Genomic DNA, 6,157 nt, shown 5'->3' on the forward strand with positions numbered 1-6,157 from the left:
TACGCTCTCATTGACGTGATCCCTCACCCATTGGCTCCCACTTGGAGGAATGGAATAATTGGGGCTGAGGTATATTCAAATGATTGGAGAAGTTTTTGATTACCTCTAATCTACAGGCTGCGTTGGTTGGCTTACAATAAAATATTATTCCATCCTACTTGTCAGATCACATAACCATTTTGTTTAAGTGGAAGGAGGTGGTAATGCCGCGACATTATCCCTTCAAAATCAATCCCAAGTGGCTGAAAATGAAGGGGTTTGACTCTCTGGTTTCTAATACTTGGCGGAGGCCGATAATCTCTATACCATCGGACTGCTCGTCACTTATTTGTTAAAAGTTGAAGGCTTTGAAAAAGGATGTCAGCACTTGGTGCAAAGCGAAGAGAGAGGTAGATCAAATACGCTAATTGAGATTGAAAAATTGATGATTGGCTTAAATGATCCTTTTAACCCTCTCTTCTTTTCCATTCTCTACTGGGATAAATTTTTGGTACTAAAGGGATAAAAAAGGAGCATCCTTTTATCACATGAGGAAGACTTAAGGATTAAAAGTCAAGCTATATGACTGACAGCTAGTGATAAGAACACTAGGTTCTTTCATAAATATGCAAATATGAGAAAAAAGATTAACTCCATTAAGGAAATATAGGATGAGGAAGGCCACCACTACACAACACATCAAGATATTAAGGAGGCAACTATCAAATATTTTAGTCGTTTTTATACAACGTGATCATGATATTGGGGTCCAATTGGAGTTTATTAACTATGCTCATGAGATGTTCTCAGAGCGGGACAATCCTGAGATATGAAAATTGATTACTAAAGAGGAAATATTAGTTTTGATAAAGGATTCTGCAAAAGGAAAGAGCCCCGAACTAGATGGTTGGGGTATAGATATTTTCTACCATTTTTGGGATCTCATGCACCCGAAACTACTTACCATGGCTAAGGAATCCAAGATAAAAGGGTACATTATTGGGGCCATCAATGCCACATTCATTGCCCTGATCCCAAAGTCGGAAGCACCCATAACATTTGCAGATTTTTGTCCCATATCACTTTGTAACTCAGTATATAAGATCATTTCTAAAATTATTGCTGGAAGAATTAAACCGATATTATAAAAGTTTATTTATCCGGAACAGTTCGGGTTTCTGGAAGGAAGGAAAATACATGATTTTGTAGCTATCACTCAGGAAATGCTACATTTAATTAAAGTTAGGAATTTAAATTCATTCCTCCTAAAAGTGGACCTAACCAAGGCCTACGACTGTGTAGACTGGGAGTTTTTAAAGCCGGTTTTGATAAAAGTGGGACTGTCAACATGCAAATCGAGCTGGATTATGGCTTGTTTAAAGTCCAAAAATTTTGTTGTGATTGTCAATGGCATGGCAACTAGTTTCTTTCCGGCTCACAAGGGGTTGAGGCATGGATGCGCCCTTTCTCCCCTCCTTTTCCTTTTGGTTATTGATTTCTCGAGTCTTAAACTGAGGGACTTGAGGATCAAGGGGGAATTAACTGGCTTGAAAATTACTAGAACATCCACAGTCTCGCATCTATGCTTTGTGGATGACTTATTGTTTAGTGGGACAAAATATCTAGGTGAATGAAATATCATACATAGGATCATCCTTTCCTTTGGCATGGCAACTTATTTAATGATGAACAAGCACAAGTCCTTTATGATATATGGGAACAGTGAGGATTTTATAATAAAATATATTTGTGGCATTTTTAATGTTACAAGCAGAAATATCGAGACTAGGCTTGATTATCTTGGTTTCAAACTAAAGCAAAATAGTTATAAAATCAAAGATTGGGACTGGCTAATTAATAGAATAGGGGAAAACCTATTGGATTGGAAACACACGTGGTTTACGAGGGGGGCAAGTTTATACTACTGAAATCAATACTACAAAGCATATTGTCTACTTGATGAAACTATACATACTAGCGAGGGAGGTTTTGCACATGTTAGAAGCTATCATGGGAAAGTTCATGTGGTCAAGAAACAAACAAACGGGAAAGATCCACTTGGTAATATGGTCAATTTTGGCAAGGACAACCAAGGAGGGTGGTTGGGGCATATTAGATACTGGCTCTTTCAACAAATCACTAAGAATAAAGAACATGTGGAGGGTTATCACTCGTACAAGCCTTTGGTCTGCCATCATGAGAGAAAAATATGTGTGTGGTCAAACACTTACTTCTTGGATTCGTAATGGAGCCAAAAGCTTGACAAATAAGTCGAAAATGGTACCCAGATACAGGTGGGATTAGATTCCCTAAAGGGGATGATAGGGAACCATTCCTTATCATTTCGTTTACTAGAAATCATCCACCAAAAGGGAATTTATACTCTTCATCAGTGTATCGATGATCAGAACAATACCTCCGGATTCCAAGGGTGGAAATCTACAGATATTGTAGAAATTGATGGGTCATATGCCACAGAATGGGACCAATATCTACTTCAAATTAGAAAAGTAGGTATTGTGATCACCACTAGGGAGGATCATATGGTATGGGATGGAAATTTTATGAAGGGGCATCCACAGGTAAAGGAAATTTATCGTAGAATCCCCAGGTATGAGAAGGTGATTGATGAAAACGTCTGGTTTCAAGTAACCTGGAAAGGGGATTTGCCAAAAAAATTAAACATATTTAGCTAGTTGGTACTTAATGACTCGATAATGACATGGAATAATTTACAAAAGCGAGGTTTTGTTGGCCCGAACATTTGCATCCTATGCCAAAATGAATCGGAGGATGTGGAACACTTGTTCCTCCTTTGTACACATGCTCTAGCTGTCTATAAATGATTTCTTGGTAAATATAATCTCTCGTATTGTAGTTATCTTACAGTGAGATCCTGTTTGATTTTTTGGTACAAGAACCACAATAAATATCGTTTTCTCCCAATCTATATTTTCTGGTTGATTTCAAGAAGCAGGAATGTAGATATATTTGAATAGACAACATTTTATGTTCATAGGGACATCATTAAATCAATGACATTTTTCAATGAGCTTGGCCCTACAAAAAGAAAGGTAAAACATAGGCAGGTCAAATCCAAAAATATATGGGGGTTTTCCTGGTGGGTTTCTGTTGGGTGTGAAGCCTGATTATCTTCTTTATTCAGAGGTATCACTGCATTGGACCCTAGTTCGAAATGTGGTAGCAACACCGCCCATAATATTTGCGTTGCAAGGGGGGTCCAGAGGGGGTGGCAACGATCTTTAGAAGGCCCCCCCTGGCGGGGGATTGGGGGTAGCACCCCTGGAGCTAAAAATATATCTAAAATTTCCTTGTAAAATGTTGTAATTTCGTAGTCAATCTGGGTCGTTCATTAGGCGAAGATCTGGTGGTAGAAGTTATGTTTAATTTAGAGTTTTTTGCCCTAGAAGGCAACCCCTCGCTATATATGAGGGAATTGTATTGTGCCTATGTAGATCTATATTTTGAGTGAGAAAGAGAGAGGATATTGTGTGAGAGCGAAGAGGGAATTACAACGGATCTGTTGTAGGTTGTATCTCTTCAGTTTGCTGGATAATATAAAAGGGAGGACTGGCTGTTTCCCGTGGACGCAGCCCAAATTGGTTGAACCACGTATATTTGTGTCTCTTTCATTTTATGTCTTTTCTTTGTTTCTATTTCTGAAATATATTTTATGTGTTCCATTGCTTAGTAATATATAATTTTCTAACAACTGGTATTAGAGCCAAAGGTCTATTTGGCTTATAAACTCGTAGGAGAGAAGGCTTCCTAGTTCGAGTGGGAGCAATGGCGGAAGATGGTAGGTTTAGGGTCGAAAACTTTAACAGTCAAAAATACTAACTGTGGAAGATATAGATGGAAGCTTATTTGTACCAGAAAGATTTGTACCAACCATTGAGTGAAAAGGAAAAGAACATGATGAGTATGACAGGCATAAAATGAGATATTATCGACAGAAAGGCACTTGGAACAATACGGTTGTGTCTAGCGGCGTTGATAGCGTTTAATATTTCAAAGGAAACGACAACAAAGGGTTTAACGGCATTGGCCAAACTATACGAAAAACCCTTGGCCTCAAATAAGGTATTTCTTATGAAACGTTTATTTAATATGAAGATGTCAGAAGGTGGATCTGTTGTTGATCATTTAAATGAATTTAATACAGTTACCAGTCAGTTAAGTTCTGTAGAAGTAACTTTTGATGATGAAGTTAGGGCTTTGTTATTTCTGTGCTCATTGCTAGAAAGTTAGAATGGTTTAGTCATGGCCATTAGTAACTCTGTCTCTCTATCTAGTACTTTAAAGTTTAATGATGTTGTCAGTGAAATCCTTAGCGATGAAATGCGACGAAAAATCTCTGGTGAGACATCAGGTAATGCTTTGACTGCAGAGACTAGGGGAAGAAAAATGGAAAGAGGAAAGAGCCCAGGATATCGCAGTAAGTCAAGGAAAGGCAGATCCAAGTCCAAATGGAGGATAGTGTGCTGGAAATGCGAGAAGAAAAGACACCTGAAGAAACACTGCAAGTCTCGGAAGGGAAAAGAAGGAGACGCGCAACAAGAAAACAATCATGAAGCGAATGTGATAGGTGATGTGTTGCAAGATGCTTTGATTCTTTCATTAGAAAATATTATTGATGCCTAGGTGGTAGATTCAGGGGCCTCATTCATGCCACACTTCATAGGAAACACTTTTATGATTATGTTCAAGGAGATTTTCGACAGGTTCCATTAGGTGATGATAAACCCTGTAAAATCATTGGAATGGGTATAGTTTTCATAAAACAGTAGAATGGGCATCAATGGCTATTGAAGGAGGTAAGGCATGTTCCAGATCTAAAGAAAAATCTAATTTCAATAGGGCAGTTAGGAGGTGAAGGCTATGTAACTACTTTTACAGATAAAACTTGGAAGGTCACCAAAGGAGCCCTGGTAATAGCAGAAGGAGAAAAGGTTGGTACATTGTATTTATGCAATGGTATTTCTAATTCTGTTAATGCTTTAACCTCTACAGGACAAGATACGACATTGTGGCATCATAGGCTTGGGCACATGAGTGAGAAGGGGATGCAGATTCTTCACTCAAGAAATTTGTTGCCAGGTTTGAAGCATGTTGATTTAAAATTCTGTGAGAATTGTGTTTATGGAAAATAGAAGAAAGTCAGATTCCTTAGAGTTGGGAAATAAAAGAAGAGAGAAAAATTAGAGCTTGTGCATACAGATGTTTTATGAAACCAGCTCACAAAAAAATGGAAAAGAAAGATCAACGCCTTAGAATTCAGCCTCTTCGAGGAGGAAATCTCCTTTACATTACACAAAAGAACAATTCTTGGATGATACAAATGACAAAACCTACTTTCTATATATAGGAGTCTAAGGGGTCACAATATAACCAAAGCCGACCTAACAATAATAATATAAGGGTGCAAAAATAACAATAGTGGGCTTCTATGGGGCACAATAATAACAATATGGGGACAATAGGGGCACAACAATAACAATAAGGGATACAATGACAATAGTAATGGGGGAATCACTAGTATTATAGGGACCTAACATGCCATTCTCCTTCAAAAAAGTGTTGTCCTCAACGCTTGAGTAGTTTTGGATGCTTTTGTATAAAATTCTCATCCTCCCATGTGGAATCTTCAACGGGTAAGTTCTTCCACTCTATGAGATACTCTGAAATTGATTGATTTCATAGTTTTCGAGTTCTTGTTTCTTTGATTTCTTCAAGTTCCAATATGATTTTTCCTTCCTCATCAAGTTCTGGCAATATTGTTTTAATTGGGAGCTTGTCACCTATAACCTTCTTTAAGCACAACACATGGAAAACTAGGTGCACTCGAGAAGTTGCAGGAAGCTCCAATTTGTATGCCATAGTACGTATCTTTTGCAACACCTTGTAGTGACCATAATACTTTGGTGATAATTTATTATCCTTCTTAGCTTGCTTTAGGGACATTTGTTTATATGGTTGTAGTTTTAGGAATACCCAATCTCCTACATCAAAACTTCTTCGGCTGTGATGTTGATCTACTTGTTGTTTCACTCTATTCTGCACCAAGGTAAGGTTATCCTTTAAGAGTCGGAGAACTTGTTTTTGATGCTTGATGTGATCTTCCACTGCCCGCACCTTAGAATTTTCTCTTAAATAT

Source organism: Pinus tabuliformis, chromosome J (genome assembly GCF_031772625.1).
Source record: "Pinus tabuliformis cultivar Carrire ecotype Pingquan chromosome J, CPIR1, whole genome shotgun sequence".
Classification (NCBI taxonomy): Eukaryota; Viridiplantae; Streptophyta; class Pinopsida; order Pinales; family Pinaceae; genus Pinus; species Pinus tabuliformis.